The 19,025-nt window shown below is 46.3% G+C and overlaps 1 protein-coding gene across 3 annotated transcripts in view; it reads right to left on the reverse strand.

Moving 5' to 3' along the window:
• The window catches only part of LOC140427624 (homeobox protein PKNOX1-like), a 404,309-nt gene that overhangs the window by 381,776 nt on the left and 3,508 nt on the right, over positions 1-19,025 (reverse strand). The window contains exon 1 of one of the 3 annotated variants that reach the window (XM_072513042.1): positions 5,360-5,448. The exons of the other annotated variants lie outside the window; for them this stretch is intronic. The gene's annotated coding sequence lies outside the window, so the exon portion shown is untranslated. Of the gene's footprint in view, positions 1-5,359; positions 5,449-19,025 lie in introns of those variants that run through there. 3 annotated transcript variants of the gene reach the window in all.

The following is a 19,025-nucleotide window of genomic DNA, read 5'->3' on the forward strand; positions in this document are numbered from 1 at the left end:
AACCCGCGCAGACTCAGGGAACGTGCAGAATCCGCACAGAAATGACTCAAACTAAATCGATCCCGGGTCCCTGGCGCTGTGAAGCAACAGTGTTAACCACTGTGCTACCGTGATTTGTTCTCCTTGTACTTACTAAAAGTCTCTTTTTCTTCTCATCATATCCTAAATGTCTCTGGTCATTCATGGTTCTCTGGGCTTGTTGCTACTTCCTATTACCCAAGAGGGAACATGTTGGGCCTGTACCCTCCCCATTTCCTTTTTGAACGCCCCCCCACTGCTCTTCTGTAGGTTTCCCCACAAGTAACTCTTTCCAGTTTACCTTGGCCAGATCCTGCCTCATTTTACTAAAATCCGCTTTCCCCAATCCAAAATCTTTTTTGCAACTTGACCATTTCTTTGTCCATAACAAATTTAAATCATACCATGTTGTGGTCACTATCACCAAAATGTTCCCCCACCAACACATCAACCACATATCCAGCTTCATTCCCCAAAATTAGGTCCAGCTCTTCACCATCCCTTGTTGGACCCTCTACATATTGACCTAAAAGGTTCTCCTGTATACAATTAATAACTCCACTCCATCTAAGCCCTTAACACCGTGACTATCCCAATTAATGTTGGGAAAGTTGAAATCACCTAATATAATTACCCTATTGTTATTTTTACATACCTCTGCGAATTGCTCACAAATTTGCTCCTCAATTTCCCACCGACTATCTGGGGTCTATAATAAACACATCGCAGTGTGACTATCCCTTTTTTATTCCTAAGCTCTACCCACAAAGCCTCATTTAACACTCTTTCCAAGATATCATCTCTCCTTACTGCAGTAACTACCTCCTTAACTAATAATGCAATGCCTCCTCCCCTTTTACCTCCTCCTTTGTCTCGCCTGACTATTCGATATCCCAAGATGTTGAGCTGCCAATCCTGCCCCTCCCTCAACCACATCTGCTTGATAGCTACTATATCACAATCCCACGTGTTAATCCTCGCCCTCAACTCATCCGTTTACCTGTAATACTCCTGGCATTAAAGTAGAGGCCATCCAGCCTTGTCTTACTCTCTTGAAACTTATTACCGCTGTATTCCCTTTGACTGCATATGTTTTAATGCAAGGAGCATTACGGGTAAGGCAGATGAACTTAGAGCTTGGATTACTACTTGGAACTATGATGTTGTTGCCATTACAGAGACCTGGTTGAGGGAAGGGCAGGATTGGCAGCTAAACGTTCCAGGATTTAGATGTTTCAGGCGGGATAGAGGGGGATGTAAAAGGGGAGGCGGAGTTGCGCTACTTGTTCGGGAGAATATCACAGCTATACTGCGAGAGGACACCTCAGAGGGCAGTGAGGCTATATGGGTAGAGATCAGGAATAAGAAGGGTGCAGTCACAATGCTGGGGGTATACTACAGGCCTCCCAACAGCCAGCGGGAGATAGAGGAGCAGATAGGTAGACAGATTTTGGAAAAGAGTAAAAACAACAGGGTTGTGGTGATGGGAGACTTCAACTTCCCCAATATTGACTGGGACTCACTTAGTGCCAGGGGCTTAGACGGGGCGGAGTTTGTAAGGAGCATCCAGGAGGGCTTCTTAAAACAATATGTAAACAGTCCAACTAGGGAAGGGGCGGTACTGGACCTGGTATTGGGGAATGAGCCCGGCCAGGTGGTAGATGTTTCAGTAGGGGAGCATTTTGGTAACAGTGACCACAATTCAGTAAGTTTTAAAGTACTGGTGGACAAGGATAAGAGTGGTCCGAGGATGAATGTGCTAAATTGGGGGAAGGCTAATTATAACAATATTAGGCGAGAACTGAAGAACATAGATTGGGGGCGGATGTTTGAGGGCAAATCAACATCTGACATGTGGGAGGCTTTCAAGGGTCAGTTGAAAGGAATACAGGACAGGCATGTTCCTGTGAGGAAGAAAGATAAATACGGCAATTTTCGGGAACCTTGGATGACGATTGATATTGTAGGCCTCGTCAAAAAGAAAAAGGAGGCATTTGTCAGGGCTAAAAGGCTGGGAACAGACGAAGCCTGTGTGGCATATAAGGAAAGTAGGAAGGAACTTAAGAAAGGAGTCAGGAGGGCTAGAAGGGGTCATGAAAAGTCATTGGCAAATAGGGTTAAGGAAAATCCCAAGGCTTTTTACACGTACATAAAAAGCAAGAGGGTAGCCAGGGTAAGGGTTGGCCCACTGAAGGATAGGCAAGGGAATCTATGTGCGGAGCCAGAGGAAATGGGCGAGGTACTAAATGAATACTTTGCATCAGTATTCACCAAAGAGAAGGAATTGGTAGATGTTGAGTCTGGAGAAGGGGGTGTAGATAGCCTGGGTCACATTGTGATCCAAAAAGACGAGGTGTTGGGTGTCTTAAAAAATATTAAGGTAGATAAGTCCCCAGGGCCTGATGGGATCTACCCCAGAATACTGAAGGAGGCTGGAGAGGAAATTGCTGAGGCCTTGACAGAAATCTTTGGATCCTCGCTGTCTTCAGGGGATGTCCCGGAGGACTGGAGAATAGCCAATGTTGTTCCTCTGTTTAAGAAGGGTAGCAAGGATAATCCCGGGAACTACAGGCCGGTGAGCCTTACTTCAGTGGTAGGGAAATTACTGGAGAGAATTCTTCGAGACAGGATCTACTCCCATTTGGAAGCAAATGGACGTATTAGTGAGAGGCAGCACGGTTTTGTGAAGGGGAGGTCATGTCTCACTAACTTGATAGAGTTTTTCGAGGAGGTCACTAAGATGATTGATGCAGGTAGGGCAGTAGATGTTGTCTATATGGACTTCAGTAAGGCCTTTGACAAGGTCCCTCATGGTAGACTAGTACAAAAGGTGAAGTCACACGGGATCAGGGGTGAACTGGCAAGGTGGATACAGAACTGGCTAGGCCATAGAAGGCAGAGGGTAGCAATGGAGGGATGCTTTTCTAATTGCAGGGCTGTGACCAGTGGTGTTCCACAGGGATCAGTGTTGGGACCTTTGCTGTTTGTAGTATATATAAATGATTTGGAGGAAAATGTAACTGGTCTGATTAGTAAGTTTGCAGACGACACAAAGGTTGGTGGAATTGCGGATAGCGATGAGGACTGTCTGAGGATACAGCAGGATTTAGATTGTCTGGAGACTTGGGCGGAGAGATGGCAGATGGAGTTTAATCCGGACAAATGTGAGGTAATGCATTTTGGAAGGGCTAATGCAGGTCGGGAATATACAGTGAATGGTAGAACCCTCAAGAGTATTGAAAGTCAAAGAGATCTAGGAGTACAGGTCCACAGGTCATTGAAAGGGGCAACACAGGTGGAGAAGGTAGTCAAGAAGGCATACGGCATGCTTGCCTTCATTGGCCGGGGCATTGAGTATAAAAATTGGCAAGTCATGTTGCAGCTGTATAGAACCTTAGTTAGGCCACACTTGGAGTATAGTGTTCAATTCTGGTCGCCACACTACCAGAAGGATGTGGAGGCTTTAGAGAGGGTGCAGAAGAGATTTACCAGAATGTTGCCTGGTATGGAGGGCATAAGCTATGAGGAGCGATTGAATAAACTCGGTTTGTTCTCACTGGAACGAAGGAGGTAGAGGGGCGACCTGATAGAGGTCTACAAAATTATGAGGGGCATAGACAGAGTGGATAGTCAGAGGCTTTTCCCCAGGGTAGAGGGGTCAATTACTAGGGGGCATAGGTTTAAGGTGAGAGGGGCAAGGTTTAGAGTAGATGTACGAGGCAAGTTTTTTACGCAGAGGGTAGTGGGTGCCTGGAACTCGCTACCGGAGGAGGTAGTGGAAGCAGGGACGATAGGGACATTTAAGGGGCATCTTGACAAATATATGAATAGGATGGGAATAGAAGGATACGGACCCAGGAAGTGTAGAAGATTGTAGTTTAGTCGGGCAGTATGGTCGGCACGGGCTTGGAGGGCCGAAGGGCCTGTTCCTGTGCTGTACATTTCTTTGTTCTTTGTTCTTTGACTTGATGCTTTTCTGTGTTCTGCTGTGTCCCTATTCTGCTAACAGGCTGGGTCCCCTCCCCCTGTCAAATTGGTTTATTATTAATAATAATCTTTATTAGTGTCACAAGTAGACTTACATTAATACTGCAATGAAGTTACTGTGAAAATCCCCCAGTCGCCACATTCCGGCACCTGTTCGGGTACACAGAGGGACAATTTTGAATGTCCAAATTACCTAACAGCATGTCTTTCGGGACTTGTGGGAGGAAACCGGAGCACCCGGAGGAAACCCATGCAGACTCGGGGAGAACGTGCAGACTCCGCACAGACAGTGACCCAAGCCAGGAATCAAACCCAGATCCCTGGCGCTGTGAAGCAACAGTGCTAACCACTATGCTACCGTGCCGCCTGGTAGTACCTGCCGCCTGGTGGTTAAACTCCTCCCAACAACACTGGCAAACATGGACAGTGACCCGGGGCCAGGTCCTCAGCGTCGTTGATAACCACTGCGTCACCATGCTGCCCCTTTTCCTATCTATGTCATTGGTACCAACGTGTACCATGGTCTCTACCTTACCAACCTCCCACTTCAGAAGCCCCGTGCCCATTCAGAGACACCCGTACCCTGGCATCACGGAGGCGACATACCACCCTGGAGTCCACTCTGACTATTGCTCTTGTGCGCTTTGACACTCCCTGAACAAGAGCCAGCCTTGGTGCCACTGCTATGGTTGCTGTTGTTGTTTTCTCGTGATAGGCCATCTCCCCCCAATAGTATTCAAAACGGTATACTTGTCAGAGAGGTTGTCAGCCACAGGGGATTCCTGTACTGACTGCCTGTCCCTTCTAGCGGTCACTCCATCTATCTGCCTGCACCTTGGGTGTGACCACTTCTCTAAATCTCCTGTCTATGACGCTTTCTGCCACCTGCATGCTCCTATATGTATCCAACTGCTGTTCCAACCGATCCATGCGGTCTGTGACATTCGGCAATTGGGTACACTTCCCTCAGATATAGGTGTCTGGAATGCTGGCAGCGTCAGATATCCCACATCTCACAGGCGAAGCACTCTACCCCGCTGACTGACATTTCCAGCATTAATTAATTAATTTATAATAAATACTTATTAAATTAAATGACAATAACTATATGGTCCCGAACGCCAGATTTCTACTATAAATATTAAATGACAAATACATTAATCTCCGCCACCTGGTTTAGTTACAACTCTACTTAGTTAATTCATTAGTTTTAATTAGATTTTCAATTTTTTTTCAAATTTAGTGCAGATTTCCGACCAGCCTTTACTGTGAAGTCTCTTTTTCAGTTTCTTTTCAGCTTCAGTGGAATCCCCGATACTCAGCCGGGATAAAAGGTAAGTAACTTTATACTCACCGCTCCGCCCTCCGAGATTCCTCCCGGGAGACGAGGCCTTCATCCAAGACATTTATTAAATTGTTAAAAAGTTGAGGCCCCAGCACTGATCCCTGTGGCACTCTACTTGTCGCATCCTGCCAACTAGAAAAGACCCATTTATGCCAACATTTTCCTGTTAACTAACTAATCTTCTATTCATGTCAATATGTGACTCCCGACATCACAAGTTTGGGTAGTACCCTCTGACTTCCTGCATTGGTTCCCATCCCCCTGCCACATTAGTTTAAACCCTTCCCACCAGAACTGCAGCCAATACTCCAAGTGATGTCTTTCTAAGGTTGGATATGAATTTAACAATATTTTTATATTCTATAGGCCACCAAATAGTAACATTATGGTGGGGCAGGCAATAAACAAAGAAATAACAGATGCATGTAGAAATGGTACAGCAGTTATCATGGGGGATTTTAATCTACATGTTGATTGGTTTAACCAGGTCGGTCAAGGCAGCCTTGAGGAGGAGTTTATAGAATGTACCCGCGATAGTTTCCGAGAACAGTATGTAATGGAACCTACGAGGGAACAAGCGGTCCTAGATCTGGTCCTGTGTAATGAGACAAGATTGATTCAGGATCTCATAGTTAGGGATCCTCTCGGAAGGAGCGATCACAATATGGTGGAATTTAAAATACAGATGGAGGGTGAGAAGGTAAAATCAAGCACGAGTGTTTTGTGCTTAAACAAAGGAGATTACAATGGGATGAGAGAAGAACTAGCTAAGGTAGACTGGGAGCAAAGACTTTATGGTGAAACAGTTCAGGAACAGTGGAGAACCTACCAAGTGATTTTTCACAGTGCTCAGCAAAGGTTTATACCAACAAAAAGGAAGGACGGTAAAAAGAGGGAAAATCGACCGTGGATATCTAAGGAAATAAGGGAGAGTATCAAATTGAAGGAAAAAACATACAAAGTAGCAAAGATCAGTGGGAGACTAGAGGACTGGGAAATCTTTAGGGGGCAACAGAAAGCTACTAAAAAAGCTATAAAGAAGAGTAAGATAGATTATGAGAGTAAACTTGCTCAGAATAAAAAACAGATAGTAAAAGTTTCTACAAATACATAAAACAAAAAAGAGTGGCTAAGGTAAATATTGGTCCTTTAGAGGATGAGAAGGGAGATTTAATAATGGGAGATGAGGAAATGGCTGAGGAACTGAACAGGTTTTTTGGGTCGGTCTTCACAGTGGAAGACACAAATAACATGCCAGTGACTGATGGAAATGAGGCTATGACAGGTGAGGACCTTGAGAGGATTGTTATCACCAAGGAGGTAGTGATGGGCAAGCTAATGGGACTAAAGGTAGCCAAGTCTCCTGGACCTGATGGAATGCATCCCAGAGTGCTAAAAGAGATGGCTAGGGAAATTGCAAATGCACTAGTGATAATTTACCAAAATTCACTAGACTCTGGGGTGGTCCCGGCGGATTGGAAATTAGCAAACGTGACACCACTGTTTAAAAAAGGAGATAGGCAGAAAGCGGGTAATTATAGGCCAGTGAGCTTAACTTCGGTAGTAGGGAAGATGCTGGAATCTATCATCAAGGAAGAAATAGCGAGGCATCTGGATGGAAATTGTCCCATTGGGCAGACGCAGCATGGGTTCATAAAGGGCAGGTCGTGCCTAACTAATTTAGTGGAATTTTTTGAGGACATTAACAGTGCGGTAGATAACGGGGAGCCAATGGATGTGGTATATCTGGATTTCCAGAAAGCCTTTGACAAGGTGCCACACAAAAGGTTGCTGCATAAGATAAAGATGCATGGCATTAAGGGGAAAGTAGTAGCATGGATAGAGGATTGGTTAATTAATAGAAAGCAAAGAGTGGGGATTAATGGGTGTTTCTCTGGTTGGCAATCAGTAGCTAGTGGTGTCCCTCAGGGATCAGTGTTGGGCCCACAACTGTTCACAGTTTACATAGATGATTTGGGGACCAAGGGCAATGTGTCCAAGTTTGCAGACGACACTAAGATAAGTGGTAAAGTAAAAAGTGCAGAGGATACTGGAAGTCTGCAGAGGGATTTGGATAGGCTAAGTGAATGGGCTAGGGTCTGGCAGATGGAATACAATGTTGACAAATGTGAGGTTATTCATTTTGGTAGGAATAACAGCAAAAGGGATTATTATTTAAATGATAAAATATTAAAACATGCTGCTGTGCAGAGAGACCTGGGTGTGCTAGTGCATGAGTCGCAAATGGTTGGTTTTCAGGTGCAACAGGTGATTAAGAAGGCAAATGGAATTTTGTCCTTCATTGCTAGAGGAATGGAGTTTAAGACTAGGGAGGTTCTGCTGCAATTGTATAAGGTGTTAGTGAGGCCACACCTGGAGTATTGTGTTCAGTTTTGGTCTCCTTACTTGAGAAAGGACATACTGGCACTGGAGGGTGTGCAGAGGAGATTCACTAGGTTAATACCAGAGCTGAAGGGTTGGATTACGAGGAGAGGTTGAGTAGACTGGGACTGTACTCGTTGGAATTTAGAAGGATGAGGGGGGATCTTATAGAAACATATAAGATTATGAAGGGAATAGATAGGATAGATGCGGGCAGGTTGTTTCCACTGGCGGGTGAAAGCAGAACTAGGGGGCATAGCCTCAAAATAAGGGGAAGTAGATTTAGGACTGAGTTTAGGAGGAACTTCTTCACCCAAAGGGTTGTGAATCTATGGAATTCCTTGCCCAGTGAAGCAGTAGAGGCTCCTTCATTAAATGTTTTTATGATAAAGATAGATGGTTTTTTGAAGAATAAAGGGATTAAGGGTTATGGTGTTCGGGCCGGAAAGTGGAGCTGAGTCCACAAAAGATCAGCCATGATCTCATTGAATGGTGGAGCAGGCTCGAGGGGCCAGATGGCCTACTCCTGCTCCTAGTTCTTATGTTATGTTCTTACTCTTCTAGCAGTGAACCCTAGTACACTAATTCCACTTAGTGACTTCTGTCACAACCTTCAGCATTTGTGCATCACATTCACTCGTCTCTTTGCCCCTCCATTCATTTATTTTCCTCTTTTCCAAGGAATAAATGACATCTTATTCCTGCTAACAACTTGAACAACTTTACCAAGTACTAAATTTAATTTGCCATTCATCACTCGCAGAATTGGAACGGCAAAAGAGGCCAATTGGCCCATCATGTCTGTATTGTCTCTCCAAACAAGCTTTATGACTTACTGCCATTCCCCGCCTCTTCCCCATACCCCCAATACATTGTTCCTATTCATAAAATAATCTAATGTCCTCTTGAATGTCTTGATTGAACCTGCCCCCACCACACTTCCAAGCACTGCATTCCAGACCCCAATCACTTGCTGAATGAAAAGGTTTTGGCAAACCACTTTAAATCTGTACTTACACACATAGCATCTAGGAGAAAGGGAATGCCTTTTGGCCCTTCGAGTCTGCTCCGCCATTCATCACGATCATGGCTGATCATCCAACTCCATAGCCTAATCCTGCTTTCTCCCCATAGCCTTTGATCCCATTCTCCCCAAGTGCTATATCCAGCCGCCTCTTGAATATATTCAAAGTTTGAGCATCAACTACTTTCTGTGGTAATGAATTCCACAGGCTCACCACTCTTTGTGTGAAGAAATGTCTCCCTATCTCTGTCCGAAATGGTTTACCCTGAATCCTCAGAATGTGACCCCTCGTTCTGGAGACACCCATCATTGGTAACATCTTCCCTGCATCTACCCTGTCTAGTCCTGTTAGAATTTTATAAGTCTCTATGAGATCCCCCCTCAATCTTCTGAACTCCAGTGAGAACAATCCCAACCTAGTCAATCTCTCCTCATATGACAGTCCCGCCATCCCTGGAATCAGTCTGGTAAACCTTCGCTGCACTCCCTCGAGAGCAAGAACATCCTTCCTCAGAGAAGGAGACTAAAACTGCTCACAATACTCCAGGTGTGGCCTCACCAAGGCCCTGTATAATTGCAGCAACACATCCTGCTTCTATACTCAAAACCTCTCTACCATTAGCCTTCTTTACCGCCTGCTGCACCTGCATGATTACCTTCAGCGACTGGTGCACAAGGACACCCAGGTCCTGCTGCACACTCCCATCTCCCAATTTACAATTTTTAAAATTTTCCTTTACATAGAATTTACAGTGCAGGAGGCCATTTGGCCCATCGAGTCTGCACCGGCTCTTGGAAAGAGCACCCTACCAAAGGTCAACACCTCCGCCCTATCCCCATAACCTCACCCAACCCCCTCACCCAAGGCCTCCAAATAGTTCTAGGGATGTAGAGGAAAGGATGGCGAGGATGATCCTGGATAAGAGCGAAAGTAACAGGGTAGTTATTATGGGAGACTTTAACTTTCCAAATATTGACTGGAAAAGATATAGTTCGAGTACATTAGATGGGTCGTTTTTTGTACAGTGTGTGCAGGAGGGTTTCCTGACACAATATGTTGACAGGCCAACAAGAGGTGAGGCCACATTGGATTTGGTTTTGGGTAATGAACCAGGCCGGTGTTGGATTTGGAGGTGGGAGAGCACTTTGGGGACAGTGACCACAATTCGGTGACGTTTACGGTAATGATGGAAAGGGATAAGTATACACCGCAGGGCAAGAGTTATAGCTGGGGGAAGGGCAATTATGATGCCATTAGACGTGACTTGGGGGGGGATAAGGTGGAGAAGTAGGCTGCAAGTGTTGGGCACACTGGATAAGTGGGGCTTGTTCAAGGATCAGCTACTGCGTGTTCTTGATAAGTATGTACCAGTCAGGCAGGGAGGAAGGCGTCGAGCGAGGGAACCGTCGTTTACCAAAGAAGTGGAATCTCTTGTTAAGAGGAAGAAGGAGGCCTATGTGAAGATGAAGTGTGAAGTTTCAGTTGGGGCGATGGATAGTTACAAGGTAGCGAGGAAGGATCTAAAGAGAGAGCTAAGACGAGCAAGGAGGGGACATGAGAAGTATTTGGCAGGTAGGATCAAGGAAAACCCAAAAGCTTTCTATAGGTATGTCAGGAATAAGCGAATGACTAGGGAAAGAATAGGACCAGTCAAGGACAGGGATGGGAAGTTGTGTGTGGAGTCTGAAGAGATAGGCGAGATACGAAATTAGTATTTTTCGTCAGTATTCACTCAGGAAAAAGATAATGTTGTGGAGGAGAATGCTGAGACCCAGGCTAATAGAATAGATGGCATTGAGTACGTAGGGAAGAGGTGTTGGCAATTCTGGACAGGCTGAAAATAGATAAGTCCCCGGGTCCTGATGGGATTTATCCTAGGATTCTCTGGGAGGCCAGGGAAGAGATTGCTGGACCTTTGGCTTTGATTTTTATGTCATCATTGGCTACAGGAATAGTGCCAGAGGACTGGAGGATAGCAAATGTGGTCCCTTTGTTCAAAAAGGGGAGCAGAGACAGCCCCGGCAACTATAGACCGGTGAGCCTCACGTCTGTAGTGGGTAAAGTCTTGGAGGGGATTATAAGAGACAAGATTTATAATCATCTAGATAGGAATAATATGATCAGGGATAGTCAGCATGGCTTTGTGAAGGGTAGGTCATGCCTCACAAACCTTATTGAGTTCTTTGAGAAGGTGACTGAACAGGTAGACGAGGGTAGAGCAGTTGATGTGGTGTATATGGATTTCAGCAAAGCGTTTGATAAGGTTCCCCACGGTAGGCTATTGCAGAAAATACGGAGGCTGGGGATTGAGGGTGATTTAGAGATGTGGATCAGAAATTGGCTAGCTGAAAGAAGACAGAGGGTGGTGGTTGATGGGAAATGTTCAGAATGGAGTTCAGTTACAAGTGGAGTACCACAAGGATCTGTTCTGGGGCCGTTGCTGTTTGTCATTTTTATCAATGACCTAGAGGAAGGCGCAGAAGGGTGGGTGAGTAAATTTGCAGACGATACTAAAGTCGGTGGTGTTGTCAATAGTGTGGAAGGATATAGCAGGTTACAGAGGAATATAGATAAGCTGCAGAGCTGGGCTGAGAGGTGGCAAATGGAGTTTAATGTAGAGAAGTGTGAGGTGATTCACTTTGGAAGGAATAACAGGAATGCGGAATATTTGGCTAATGGTAAAGTTCTTGGAAGTGTGGATGAGCAGAGGGATCTAGGTGTCCCTGTACATAGATCCCTGAAAGTTGCCACCCAGGTTGATAGGGTTGTGAAGAAGGCCTATGGAGTGTTGGCCTTTATTGGTAGAGGGATTGAGTTCCGGAGTCAGGAGGTCATGTTGCAGCTGTACAGAACTCTGGTACGGCCGCATTTGGAGTATTGCGTAGTTCTGGTCACCGCATTATAGGAAGGACGTGGAGGCTTTGGAGCGGGTGCAGAGGAGATTTACCAGGATGTTGCCTGGTATGGAGGGAAAATCTTATGAGGAAAAGCTGATGGACTTGAGATTGTTTTCGTTGGAGAGAAGAAGGTTAAGAGGAGACTTAATAGAGGCATACAAAATGATCAGGGGGTTAGATAGGGTGGACAGTGAGAGCCTTCTCCCGCGGATGGAAATGGCTGGCACGAGGGGACATAGCTTTAAACTGAGGGGTAATAGATATAGGACAGAGGTCAGAGGTAGGTTCTTTACGTAAAGAGTAGTGAGGCCGTGGAATGCCCTACCTGCTACAGTAGTGAACTCGCCAACATTGAGGGCATTTAAAAGTTTATTGGATAAACATATGGATGATAATGGCATAGTGTAGGTTAGAAGGCTTTTGTTTCGGTGCAACATCGTGGGCCGAAGGGCCTGTACTGCGCTGTATCGTTCTATGTAACCCCACCCAACACCAAGGGCAATTTTGGACACTAAGGGCAATTTATCATGGCCAGTCCACCTGACCTGCACATCTTTGGACTGTGGGAGGAAACCGGGGCACCCGGAGAAAACCCACGCAAACACGGGGAGGATGTGCAGACTCCGCACAGACAGTGTCCCAAGTCGGAATCGAACCTGGGACCCTGGAGCTGTGAAGCAATTGTGCTATCCACAATGCTACCATGCACAATCATTCAGGTAGTAATCTGCCTTCCTGTTTTTGCTTCCAAAGTGAATAACCTCACACTTATCCAAATTATACTGCATCTGCCATTGATTTGCCCACTCGTCCAACCTGGCCAGATCATGCTGTAGGATCCCTGCATCCTCGTCACAATTCACCCTCCCACCTAACTTTGTATCATCTGCAATCTTTCAGATATTACATTTTGTTCCCTCATCCAAATCATTAATATATATTGCGAATAGCTGGGGTCCCAGCACCGATCCCTGTGGCACCCCACTAGTTACTGCCTGCCAATTTGAAAAGGATCCATTAATTCCTACTCTCGTCCTTGATCCTGTGAAAGAAAAGGGGAGAGGTGGCAAAAATTGGTTAAGGAGAGCATTCCAGTGCTGGAGAAAGAGGATATCCCAGAGGGTTCAAGGACAGAATCAATTTGGGCGCAACGTAGGAACAAAAAAAGGTGCAATTACATTGCTTAGAAACATAGAAAATAGGAGCAGCAGGAGATCATTCGGCCCTTCAAGCCTGCTCCGCCATTCATGACGATCGTGGATCATCCAACTGAATAGCCTAATCCCGCTTCCCACCCCCAATATCCTTCCATCCCTTTCGCCCCAGTGCTATATCTAACTGCATCTTGAAAACATATCATGTTTTGGCCTCAACTACTTCCTATGATAACACTCAAGAAGCTCGACACCATGAATGAAATGAAAATCGCTTATTGTCACAAGTAGGCTTCAAATGAAGTTACTGTGAAAAGCCCCTAGTCGCCACATTACGGCGCCTGTTCGGGGAGGCTGGTACGGGAATTGAACCATGCCGCTGGCCTGCCTTGGTCTGCTTTCAAAGCCAGCGATTTAGCCCTGTGCTAAACAGCCCCATGCTGCACCTACAAACGTACCTTCAGTGACTGGTGTACGAGGACACCCAGGTCTCATTGCAAGTTCCACTCTCCTAATTTTTGGCCATTCAGATAATAGTCTGCTTTCTCGTTTTTGCTACTGAAGTGGATAACCCCACATTTATACAAATTGTACTGCATCTGGGAAGAATGGGATCAAAGGCTATGGGGAGAAAGCAGGATTAGGCTATTGAGTTGGATGATCAGCCATGATCGTGATGAATGACGGAGCAGGCTCGAAGGGCCAAAAGGCCTCCTCCTGCTCCTATCTTCTATATATCTATGTATGTATCTGCCATTCATTTTCCTATTGTCCAAATCACACTGAGGGATCTCTGCATCCTCCTCACAGCTCACATACTCCCACCCAACTTTGTGTCATTTGAAAATCTGGATATATTGGGCGGAATTCTCCCCCCTCCCCCACGTGGGAGAATCGCCCGGGTGCCGCGCGAGTCCCGCCCCGACGCCCGCACACGATTCTCCCACCCACCCCCAAACCAGCGTGGCGCAAATCACGGCTGGCCGCTGGGAGAATCGCCGCTTGCCGTTGGTAATGGGCGAGCGGCGATTGTCCGGCCCAAATGGGCCGAGCAGCCTGCCCAACACGACAGGTTCCCGCCGGCGCCATCCACACCTGGTCGCTGCAGGCGGGAACAGCGCGGGAACGCTGGGGGGTGCGGCCTGTGGGGGAGCAAGGGGGGTTCCTGCATCAGGAGGGGGGGGCTCAAAAGGGGTCTGGCCTGCGATCGGTGCCCACCGATCGGCGGGCCGGCCTCTCTGAAGGAGGACCTCCTTTCCTCCGCAAGATCCATCCGACATCTTCTTGCGGGGCAGCCGCGGGGAGGACGGCTACCGCGCATGCGCGGGTGACATCATTTACGCGGCGCCGGTCACGTCATTTACGCGACACTGCTTTTACGTGGCGCCAAGGCGCATAAATGATGCGACAGGCGCTCCTAGCCCTCCGGGGGCGGGAGAATAGGGGGCTGGGAACGGCCTCCGACGCCGGAGTGAAACACTCCGGTTTTCACTCCGGCGTCGGGACTTCGGCTCCCGATGGGAGAATTGCGCCCAATACATTTTGTTCCCTCATCTAAATAATTTATATATATTGTGAATAGCTGGGGTCCCAGCACTGATCCCTGTGGTACCCCACTAGTTACTGCCTGCCAATTTGAAAAAGACCCGTTAGTTCTCCCCGTGTCTGCATGGGTTTCCTCCGGGTGCTCCGGTTTCTTCCCACAAGTCCCGAAAGACGTACTGTTAGGTGAATTGGACATTCTGAATTCTCACTCTGTGTACCCGAACAGGTGCCGGAGTGTGGCGACTAGGGGATTTTCACAGTAACTTCATTGCAGATGTAAGCCTACTTGTGACACTAACAAAGATTATTATTATTAATTCCTACTCTTTGTTTCCTGTCTGCCAGCCAGTTTTCTATCCCACTCAATACACAGACCCTTAATTTTACAGACTAATCTCCATGTAGGACTTTGTCAAAACCTCTGAAAGTCCAAATAAACCACATCCACTGGTTGTCCCTCATAAGCTCTACTAAAGTAAAGTTTGCGTAGTCCTAGATGACCATAGGCTGCTTTCCCCTATGAGGGGGAGAGTTGACTGGTGGTGATTTAACCTTAGGGTCACCAAACCTCAGGCGAGGGGCAAGGTTGAGAAGGCAAAACCTTCATGAATAACTTTAGCTGGTACGGGAATTGAATCCACGCTGTTGGCCTCACTCTGCATCCTGCCACTGTTTTCTAAGTGCTCTGCTATAAAATCTTTGTCGATATATATGTTTCTGGAACCCACCTCTTCATTCCCAAGGAAGGAGCAATGCTCTGAAAGCTAGTGATTCGAAACAAACCTGTTGGACTTTAACCTGGTGTTGTACGACTTCTTACTGTGCTCACCCCAGTCCAACGCCAGCATCTCCACATCATAAAACCTTTGATAATTGATTCTAGAATTTTCCCCACTACCCTGTTTGCTCTCTACCTCCCTTTTTGAATAGTGGAGTTACATTAGCCACCCTCCAATCTGCAGGAACTGTTCCACAGTCTATAGAATCTTGGAAGAAAACCACCAATGCATCCATTATTTCTGGAGCCACTTCCTCAAGTACTCTGGGATGTAGATTATCAGGCCCTGGGGACTTATCAGCCTTCAAATTAATTTTCCCAACACCATTTATCTACTGATATTGATTGCCTTCAGTTCCTCCCCATCACTAAACCCTGGGTTCCACAACATTTCTGGCATTTTATTTGTGTCCTCATATGGAAAGACAGAATCAAAGTGTGTATTTATTTGCTCAGCCATTTCTTTGTTCCCCATTATAAATTCCACTGTTTCTGACTGTAAGGGACCTACATTTGTCTTCAGCTATCTTTTTCTCTTCACATACCTACAGAATCTTTTACAGTCAGTTTTTATGTTCCCTGCAAGCTTACTCTCATAGAATTTACAGTGCAGAAGGAGGCCATTCAGCCCATTGAGTCTGCACTGACCCTTGGAACGAGCTCCCCACTCAAGCACACACCTCTCCACCCCATCCCCTTAACCCAGTAACCCCAATTAAACGTTTTTGGACACGAAGGGCAATTGATCATGGCCAATCCACCTAACCCGCACATCTTTGGACTGTGGGAGGAAACCGGAGGACCCGGAGGAAACCCACGCGCACACGGGGAGAACGTGCAGACTCCACACAGACAGTGACCCAAGCCGGGAATCGATCCTGGGACCCTGGAGCTGTGAAGCAACCGTGCTAACCACTGTGCTACCATGCTGCTCTCGTACTCTAGTTCCCTCTTAGAATCATAGAATCCCTACAGTGCAGAAAGAGGCCATTTGGTCCTTCAAGCCTGCACCGACCCACCAAAAGAGCATCCCACCCAAACTCACTCCCCCACCCTATCCGAATAACCCCTTAACCTAACTTACACATCTTTTTTGAAACTACGGGGCAATTTAGCATGGCCAGTCCACCAAACCTGCATCTTTGGATTGTGGAAGGAAACCGGAGCACCCAGAGGAAACCCTCGCAGACACAAGGAGAATGTGCAAACTCCACACAGTCACCCACGGTCAGAATCAAACCTGGATCCCTGGTGCTGTGAGAGAACAGAGCAACCACTGTGCCACCATTTTGCCCATTTTCTCAATCAATCCCTTGGACTTTCTTCACTGAATTCTAAACCGCTCCCAATCCTTAGACCTGTTGATTTCTTGGCCACTCTGTATGCTTCTTCCTTAGATCCAAAACTATCTCTAATTTCCCTTGGAAGCCATGGATTGGCCATCTTTCCTGTTTTACTTTTGTGCAAGACAGGAATAAACAATTGTTGCAGTTCCCTCATGTGCTTCTTGAATGTTTGCCATTGCCTATCAACTGTCACCCCATTTTTAACGTCCCCCAATTGATCACAACCAACTCATATCATCATAGTTTCCTTTATTAAGATTCAGGACCCCAGTCTCAGAATCAAATACTTCACTCTCCATCTTGGTGAAAAATTCTATATTATGGTCGCTCATCCCCAAGGGGTCTCATACAGCCAGATTGCCAATGATTCCCTTCTCATTACACAGTACCCAGTCTAGGATGGCCTGTTCTCTCATTGGTTCCTCAACATATTGATCCAGAAAACCATCCTGTACACTACAGGAATTCCTCCTCTGCGGTATTGTGACTAATTTCATTTACTCAATCTATATGCAGATTAAAATCACCCATAATCACAGATGTTTCTTTATCGCATGTGTCTCAATATAAAATAAAGGATTCAACTCAAAAGTGGATTAAAAAAACAGACAGAGGAACCCGAGTGCAGCACAGATTAAGAGAGCAGTTAACTACGCATACTGAGCTTCATTAACAGGGCTATAGAGTACAAGAACAAGGCGCTTTCGTTGAATTTGTATAAGTCAGATCTTCGACCTCAATTGTAGTATTGTGTCCAGTTCTGGGCACCGCACTGATTAAAGGCATTGGAGAGGGTGCAGAAAAGATTCCCGAAAATGGTCCCAGAGGCGAGGAACTTCAGTTTTGAAGATAGATTGCAGAAGTTAGGACTGTTCTCCTTGGAGAAAAGGCTGAGAGGAGATTTGATTGAGATATTCAAAATCACAAGAGGCCTTGACAGAGTATGTAAGGAGAAACTATTTGCACTTGTGAAAGGATCGCGAATGAGAGGACACCAATATAAAGTAATTGTCAAAAGTGATGTAAGGAGAACCATTTTTTTACTCAATGAGTGGTTAGGGATTGGAATGCATTGCCTGAGAGTGTGGTGGAGGCCGGTTCAACTGAAGCATTCAAAAGGAAATTAAACTGTGATCGGAAAAGGAATAATGTGCTCGGTTATGTGAATGGCCATAAGACCACAAGATGTGGGCAACACAATAGCACAGTGGTTAGCACTGTTGCTCCACAGCGCCAGGGACCTGGGTTCAATTCCCGGCTTGGGTCACTGTCTGTGCAGAGTCTGCACATTTTCCCTGTGTCTGCGTGGGTTTCCTCCGGGTGCTCCGGTTTCCTCCCACAAGTCCCGAAAGACGTGCTGTTAGGTCATTTGGATATTCTGAACTCTCCCTCTGTGTACCCGAGCAGGCGCCGGAATGTGACGACTAGGGGATTTTCACAGTAACTTCATTGCAGTGTTAATGTAAACCTACTTGTGACAATAAAGATTATTAAAATGATTAAAGAATTGTTTGTTCCCTCGTGCTCTCCACTACAAGCTGCTCCAAAAGACCATCTCATAGACATTCCACAAATTCCTTTACTTGGGATCCGCTACCAACCTGATTTTCCCAGTCCACCTGGATATTGAAGTCCCGCATGATCACTGAGATTCTACGCCTTCTGATCCTATATCACTCCTTGCTATCGATTTAATTTAATTTCTTACTAACAATGCAACCCCGCCCCCTCTGTCCATCTGCCTGTCCTTTCAATAGGACACATATCTTTGGATATTTTGATCCCAGCCCTGATTCTCTTGCAGCCAACATCGTACCAATTTTAATGTGCACCACAAACTCAATTACCTTGTTTTGTATACTGTGTGCATTTAGGAACCACTCCCCCCCTCACAGTTGTTGTCTTATAGAATCAAAGAATTTACAGTGCAGGAGGCCATTCGGCCCATCGAGTCTGCACCGGCCATTCGAAAGAGCACCCCATTGAAACCCACACTTCCAATTTATCCTCGTAATCCAGTAATCCCACCTAATCTTTTTGGACACAAAGGGCATTTTATCATGGCCAATCCACCTAACCCGCACATCTTTGGACTGTGGGAGGAAACCGGAGCACCCGGAGGAAACCCACGCAGACACGGGGAGAATGTGCAGACTCCGCAGTGACCCAGCGGGGAATCGAACTTGGGACCCTGGCGTTGGGAAGCCATGGTGCTAACCACTATGCTACCATTATCTGCTCTTTCTGAAGTTAGATTCTGCCACTTTACATACTCTCTGTTCTATTACGTGCTCTGGAGACTTTACTAACCTCTTCTGATGCCCGCCTCCCCAAACTAGTTTAAAGTCCTCATCATCAACCTGCACTCCGACCTTCTCCTTTAACTTGGATTTCCAATTTTACATATAACTGAACCCTCCTCCCCCCCCGCCCCCCCCCCCCCCCCACTATTTAGTTTAAAGCCCTAGGCAAGTTGCTCATTCGGAAAGGTTGGATGCAGGCGCGATGGGTTAAACGGAGTACTTCTGGGCCGTAACAAGTCTGTGAC

The sequence above is a fragment of the Scyliorhinus torazame genome, chromosome 8 (assembly GCF_047496885.1).
Source record: "Scyliorhinus torazame isolate Kashiwa2021f chromosome 8, sScyTor2.1, whole genome shotgun sequence".
Taxonomy (NCBI): Eukaryota; Metazoa; Chordata; class Chondrichthyes; order Carcharhiniformes; family Scyliorhinidae; genus Scyliorhinus; species Scyliorhinus torazame.